Source organism: Terrapene carolina, unplaced genomic scaffold, assembly GCF_002925995.2.
Source record: "Terrapene carolina triunguis isolate 2854851 unplaced genomic scaffold, T_m_triunguis-2.0 Scaffold192, whole genome shotgun sequence".
Lineage (NCBI taxonomy): Eukaryota > Metazoa > Chordata > Testudines > Emydidae > Terrapene > Terrapene triunguis.
The window spans coordinates 18,830,034-18,837,764 of record NW_020664543.1 but is presented as its reverse complement, the minus strand read 5'-3'; the positions used below and the strand labels follow the sequence as shown (position 1 = coordinate 18,837,764).

General features: G+C 47.0%; 1 protein-coding gene across 1 annotated transcript in view; it reads left to right on the top strand.

Moving 5' to 3' along the window:
- Positions 1-7,731, top strand: part of OGFOD3 (2-oxoglutarate and iron dependent oxygenase domain containing 3) — a 90,871-nt gene that overhangs the window by 44,483 nt on the left and 38,657 nt on the right. The gene's annotated exons all lie outside the window — the stretch shown is intronic.

Here is a 7,731-nt window from a genome sequence, read left to right as displayed (position 1 = left end):
CCCTTACGAGCGGGGTAGCCTGGCCCAGCGGCCAGAGTCCATATACACTCCCTTACGAGCGGGGTAGCACGGCCTAGTGGCCAGAGTCCATATAAGATCCTTCATGGTGAGGGGGTAGGGGAACTCAGGCCCGTCCTCTCCACCGAGCCCCGACCCAGGGCCCTGGTAGTGGCAAGCTCTCCTTGCCCCTCGCTTGTCGGGGATCCGCCCGCAACACGCCGAGCGTCAATGCAGCGCTAACGCTGTTTGTCTCTAGAGTTCCCCTGGGTCACTTCCTACTGTGTATACCAGTTCGTCTGCGGCGGGGGGATCCTCCGGTCTGTTCCTCCCCGGGACGTCCTCCGTCAGGGTCTCAGGTAGTGCCTTGGCTTGACTGACTCCCAGATCCTGGCTCACAGGCCCTCCTGCTAGCAGCGTGCGTCCTTCTCCTCCGGCGGTCAGCCCAGACTGAGCTGATATTCAGGCTTTTATATCTGTTCTCCAGTTGGAGCATGCCCAGCAGAGCTTCCGGGGCGTGGCTTCCTCTGCTAGGAAGGAAGGATTAACCCCTGCTGTACCAGTGCGGGGCCACTCTGCCCCGTCACACCATGTCATTGGGGGCGCCTCAGGCACTGGTGTGCCTCCGTTCCTCCTGTTCTTTCCTTGTGGCACATAATAGTCTGGTCTCTTGTGGACTGTAATACTTTGGTCTAATTTTGGTTGTTGGGTTTAATGTGTGGGTTCTAGGTGGTGTTGGTGGCCTGTAATGTACAGGCTAGATCAGGGGTGGGCAAATTTTTGGCCTGAGGGCCACATTTGGATGGGGAAATTGCATGCAGGGCCATGAATGTAGGGCTGGGGTAGGGGGTTGGGTTGTGGGAGGGAGTGCGACGTGTGGGAGGGGGTGCGGTGTGCAGGAAGGGGCTCAGGGCAAGGGGTTGGGGCAGAGAAGGGGTGCGGGGTGTACAAGGAGGCTCAGGGAAGGGGGTTGGGGTGTGGGAGGAGTGCGAGGTGCAGCAAGGGGCTCAGGGCAGGGGGTTGGGGTGTGGGAGGCAGGGGGCTCAGGGCAGGGGGTTGGGGTGCAAGCAGAAAGTTGGGGTGCGGGGTGCAGGAGGGGTTCGGGGTGTGGGATCCGGACCAGTGCCGCTTACCTGGAGTGGTTCCGGGGTGGCAGCTGCATCCAATTGCGCCAGGGCAGGCTCCCTTCCTGCCTGCCCCTGCCCCGGCCTGTGCCACTCTGGGAAGTGGCTGGCACCATGTCCCTGTGGCCCCTGGGGGAGGAGGAGCAGAGGGCTCCACGTGCTGCCCTTGCCTGTGGGTACCTCCCCGAAGCTCCCATTGGCCGTGGTTCCCTGTTCCTGGCCAATGGGAGCTGCGGGGGAGGTACCCACAGGCAAGGGCAGCGCGCAGAGTCCTCTGCCCCCCCTTCCTCCAGGGGCCCCAGGGACGTGGTGCCGGCTGCTTCTGGGAGCAGCGCGGGGCCCACGGCACCACGGAGGTGGCAATCCTGCGGGCCGGATCCAAAGCCCTAAGGGGCTGGATCCGGACCATGGGCCGTAGTTTGCCCACCCCTGGGCTAGATGGTCAGACTAGATGATCTGGTGGTCCCTTCTGGCCTTGAACTCTATGATTGTGTAACAGACATCATCCTAGGAGCCAGAGCAGACTGAATAAGATTGAAGAGTATAGCTGCAATTCCAAGAGTATTTTAATCAGTCAAAGTGACAACAGGCTGGGAGAGAATATTTAAAAACTAAAGGAAATGAAACTGTGGTCTCCATAACGCAGAGCCCCCTGCCACCAAGGCTTGGGAGCAAAGACTATGAGGTCTTTGGTTGATAGCACTGTGTGGTCCTCAGAGTGCATATAGAATTGTTCATCCCTGTGCTGAGGCCAGTACCGTATCATCTTAATTCTATTCTGAAGTCCTCAAAAAAAGGCTTAAGTGGGACATCAGTGATGCACAGTCTTTGTGCTGGGATTTCACTTTAGTGAGGTTCCTCCCTGGGAAGGAATTCCATGGCTTTGGTAGGCACAATTTGCATTAAGACTCTTCTTCTGTTCCATGGGCTGGGCCAGAAAGGAGTGTCTTGCTTGAATAGCATGTTGGAATACCATCTGTGAATTCTGTCATGAAATGATCCAAAAATCAGTGAAAACTAACCTTAAAAATATACACAACTGGCAATGCTTATCCCTGTCCTCACTAGTAATCGCACGAGAACCCTCTCTGAGTGCTGTCATTACAATCTGGGCAACTTTCAAGGTAGAAATGGGGAATGGGGATTTGTGTGTGTGTGTGGAAGGAAAACAAGATGAGCTGGTTATTTTAACTCATTTGAATGAGTGACACAGTGGAGGAAAGAGCTGTAACTGTAGTAGTTATTGTTTGTCCATTTTTTGTCTCTTTTCATACATTAGGGTGTATTTTTGAATTCTGTAGCTACTAACTATTATTGTCATGTGGTTGCATCTATTTGAGCACTATATTTGTTCCTTCTCTCCTGCATTCTTTACTATTTTCCACATTTGTTTTGCATCAGCAAATTAATAATGTGGTCATTTAATCTGTGCAGCAGATGTCTCTATTGAAGCCACACCTAGAATCTGCAAGTTATCCTGTCATATGGAAACTAATTTATTTTCAGCAGGAGAATTTTTCTTTATGAAAGTTGTCAAAGGCTTCTCTGTATTAGCATCCTCACAATGCACATACAGAGCAGCCAGCAGGTTGCATTTTTACTATTCCCATCCAGGTGTCCTTGTGCACACCTCATTTATCATCTTGCAGGTGAACTATGGGCTGTCAAGGGAGCAGATCTGCTATGCAACTGGTCAAATGGCTTTTGTTTTTCTATTATTAACAGCAAGAAAAGTGTAACTTAGTTTTTAAATGCATCGTGTAAAATTTATACATTGATTCTTGTCATGATAAATAATTTGGTAACATGATTGTGATACTAATGAAGATGTGATTGTGTCCATTTGGGATGACTGAGACAATATGTCAGTCACAAAATACCCTGTTCATGATAATTCATTTTATTGAAGCATTCAAGCTCAGAAAGTCACCCAGAGTCCATAAGATATGAAAATGTGACCTATATTGAAGTAAAAGTTGCTTTCTAAAAGATATATTGGTTTCTATGCTTAGACCACACTATAGGAATTATGAGGGGAGCTGGTAGCAACCACTATATTTAGTTGTCAAACCTTTCAATTATAAAAGATAGTTGCAACTGTTTCTTTGGACTTGTCTCCACTTACCGGGGGATTGACGTGCGGTGATCGATCCACCAGGGGTTGATTTAGCGGGTCTAGTGAAGACCCGCTAAATCGGCCGCCGATTGCTCTCCCATCAACACCCCTACACACCCACCCACACTATACTGGGAACTGCTGGAGCAGCAGTGTGGGTGGGTATGTAGGGGACTTGGAGGGGTTCTCCTCACCCACTCAGGACCCAGTACATAGCCTCAGTGGATCATGCCCCCTTCATGTATTGCTCACAGAAGACTGGGCCAGAGCTCTCCCAGGGTGGGAAGAAATGGGATGGGGGAGAGAGACAAACTCGACTCCATACAACCACTCTATTGATTCAGCGTATGACCACAGTGGCCAAGCCCTTCCCTTCCAGGGCAGCACATGGAGCAGGAGTTCTCTCAACTCCTGAGTGTGGGGAGGAGAGAGAAAGACAGCCAGTCTGGGCTGGACTTGTCTCCTGACCACTCTCCAGATGCAGCATCTAGACCCAGTGGTCTATCCTGCTTCTGGGACAACAGCCTTGTCCTGCCATCAGCCTGTACCTTAAATGGTAGCTGTCTGTACTGCAGTGCTGAAGGTTCAGGGTTCAAACACTGCTGCTGGTGCATGATGTAGGGATTGTTTCAGTTGCACACAAAAGAATCGTGGCAAAATTTTCAAAAACACTTAAGCCCCATCCTCAAAATTGAGTTAGGTATATAGAAACCTAAGACCAATTGACTTTCAATGAGATTTAGACTCTGAAGTGCCTAAGTCACTTTTGAAAAGAAGGGTTAGTTGCTTTGGAAATTTTTTACCATTGATTTAAAAAATAGCCCCCAAAACCTAGAAAATTCCATGCAAAAAAACCTGTATGTTAAATGAATGTTCAGGTTGCAAAGTTAAGCACTTAAAGGCTGGGACATGTGATTTTTACAGTTGTCCGTGAAGTTCTGTCCCCTTGTGTGTATGCATCTCAATACAGCCTTTTATTACGTAATCACATTATTTTTTTCCCCAAAGCACCCTACCTCTCTCATGTCACAGGACTGATGCAAAAGGGACAGAAACCAGTTATCATCTGAATCTGAAATACTTCCCATGCCATCAAAAGTCACTTAAGTCACAAACAAGGCTCTGCCATCCCTGTCTATCCTGGGCCACTCTTTGCATGCCCTGACTGATGTTAAGTCTCATAAGTTTTCTATCTCTGAGTAATGTTTGATGGAGGGATTCTTTTGTTTAGCGCCTTTTACATGATCCTCCAGCTGCTTAATGACACCCCTCGCATGGCAGATGCTCTGGCTTCTTTCTTAACACGTGACCCAGATATTTTCATTACCTTTTCCAGATAACTTTGGAGATGAGGAGTTGAACGCTGATGTATTTCACCGTTTGTTATAAATTCATTCAATTTAATATCTCTTATTTTCCTCAGGCATTTGTTTTTAGAATCATAGAATAGTAGGACTGGAAGGGACCTCGAGAGGTCACTAGTCCAGTCCCCTGTACTCATGGCATTTAGTCATCTGTCTGTACTTTTTGTGGATTTCCAGCTTTCAAATCCAATTGTTTAAATGGAAACAGCATGTGAGATGAAGTTTTGTAGTTTGGTCTTTAACTTGTAGATTTTTGATGACCAAATCTTGTTTACACTGGTGAATGCAGCTGCTGCCTTGCTAATTCATGACATTATTTCCTTCTGGAAACCCCCCATTTGATTGCAGGTTACTGCCAATGTATGTGAATTGACTCACCTCTTGTATTCCTTTGCTTTCTAATGTAAGACTTGAATTGGGAGTTGCTGGGGATCTCACAGATTTGTTATTTCATAACTAATTATTAAGAGTCTTTTTTGCATAGCTGGACAGTCTCTTGGTCTTTGCTTGCATGTTGGTTGAGCTGTCACTTAGAGTTATGTTGTCAGCAAAATCTAAATCTTCTTCAGTCATGCAATGCCTGTGTTGTATGTCTACGCTTTTTCTCATAAGGGCATGTCTACACTACACCGACATAGCTATGCTGACATAACGCTGTACTGTAGACACAGCCTACGCGGACAGGCATTTTTCCATCGGTGTGGGAACCTCACCTCCCTGAGCAACGGTAGCTATGCAAAAGAAGCATTCTTCCATCAGCACAGCTACATCTCCACTGGGGGTTGGGTTGGTATAGGTTAGTCAAGGGGTTGGTTTCACCCTCCTGACTGATGCAGTTTTGTCAACCTAACTTTTGAGTGTAGACCAAGCCATAATGAAGTCAATGGCAATGCCAAACAGTAGAGGTGAAAAAATGCATCCTTGTTTGATGCCAGTGTCTGTTAAACCATTCACTCAAGTCTGTGTTTACTTCAATTTTACAAGCTGCACCTCGATATAAAGCCTTGATGATGTTAGCTAGTTTTGTTGGCATACCATAACACTTCAAGGTATGTCAAAGTAAATTGGGCTGGAGACTGTCAAATGCTTTCTTCAAATCTGTGAAGTTTATGAGAAGTGGGTTTTGTTACTCCATACCCTACCTGACTATTCTTAGGGTGAAAATCTGGTCAACTTGTGATCTACAGGATCAAAATCCAGCCTGCTTTTCAGTTAGTTCAACTGCTTCCTTTATTCTGTTTAAGATGATACTGCAGAAGGCTTTGCCTATTGCTGAAAGAAGTGTAACACCTTACCGGTTGTTAGAGTTGTTTTGATTATCTTTCTTTGGTATTTTGACAATAATGCCATTTTTCCATTGTCTTGAAGGCTTTTCCTGTTCCCATGTGTTATTGAAAAGTTTGGTGATTTTACTGATGATCTCATCAGCACAACTTCCAGAATTTTCCTGGTCTTCACTTGCAGCTTTCCCAGGTTTTCACTTTTGTAGTGCATCTTTTACAATATGAAATATTGTGATATCTATTTCTGGATGTTTAATTTATTTGTCAAAGTCAACAATTTATTTTGGCTTTGGTCATTTTAACATCTCTTGAAAGTGTTCTGCCCATCACTCATTTTTTTTTCTTCTGTTGCTAAGGTCTTTCCTTATTTACCCTTAACAGGCCCTCTGGCTGGTGTAAACTTGCCAGTTAGAACGCTGTTGAATTGATGAAGTGTTTTACAATTACCTCTTTCAGCAGCTGCTTCAGCGTCTTTGGCAGTGTCATCCATATATTTCCTCTTGTCTCTTCTCATGCTGCTTTTCACTGCTGTGTCTTTTGGGTTAAACAGATTTTTTGCTGCTGCTTTTTCTGGAGGTGTTTTTGAAGAATGAATGTTTGCTTTGGCTTGTCCCTTTCTTTTACACAGTTCCACATATCCTCACTTATCCAGACTTTAGGTTTGCATGTCTGGAAACCAACTACAGTTATTGCAGCATCTGTGATACCATCATGCAGAAAGGATCATGACATGTCAATGTTGACTTCTTGTAGTGGATCTCAGTCCTACACCGGCTATACTCTGTTCTTCAGTTCAGTTTGAAATTGCTGCTGTAATGTCTTCTCTGTTTGCCTTTTGCTAACTTTCTTGCTGCTTTTGGGGGTTTTATTTTTCTTAAGTTTAATCTTCATTCTTGCTACACATAAATTTTGGTCACTTCCAACATAGTCATCTCTGTATGCTCTGATGCCTTGGAGAGTTGCTCTAAATTTCCTTCCATTACATAGACAATCTGTCTGGTTCCTGGTGACTCCATCTGCAACATTCCAAGTTACTTGTGCGTATCTATGTGGAAATACAGTAACTCCTCACTTAACGTTGTCCCAGTTAACGTTGTTTCATTGTTAGGTTGCTGATCAATTAGAGAACATGCTCATTTAAAGTTGCGCAAAGCTCCCTTATAACATTGTTTGGCAGCCGCCTGCTTTATCCACTGGTTGCAGAAAGAGCAGCCCGTTGGAGCTAGCTGGTGGGTGCTTGGAACCAGGGTGGCCAGACAGCCCCCTATCAGCTCCCTTAAAGTTCCCTGTGTGGGAGCTGCCCAGCAGGCCATCAACTACCAGGCAATTCAGCTGTCCCTCCCCCCACTGCTGTGTGCTGCTCCTACCCTCTGCCTTGGAGCTGCTCCCAGGAGCCTCCTGCTTGCTGTACAGAGGGGGGGAAGAGGGATGCTAATATCAGGGTGTCCCCCTGCTCCTGTATGCTGCTGCCCCCCCACCCCCGCTCTTGTACCTCATCTCCACAGAGTGGGGTGGGGGGTCATGACAGGGCTCAGTACGAAGGGAACTTGCTGGCAGTAGCTGCTGTCTCAATTTGCTGATCTACTTTAAAAGGCAGTGTACTTAGAGTGGGGTCAGCGTACTTAAAGGGGCAATGCATCTCTCTCTCTCTCTCTCTCTCTCACACACACACACACACACCGCCCAAAGGATTCAGGGGGCCTGGGGCAAAGCAATTTCGGGGGCCCCTTCCATAAAAAAAAGTTGCAATACTATAGAATACTATATTCTCGTGGCGGCCCCTGCAAATTGCCCCACTTGCCGCCCCCCCCCCCCCCCCCCCCCCCCCCCCCCCCCCCCCCCCCCCC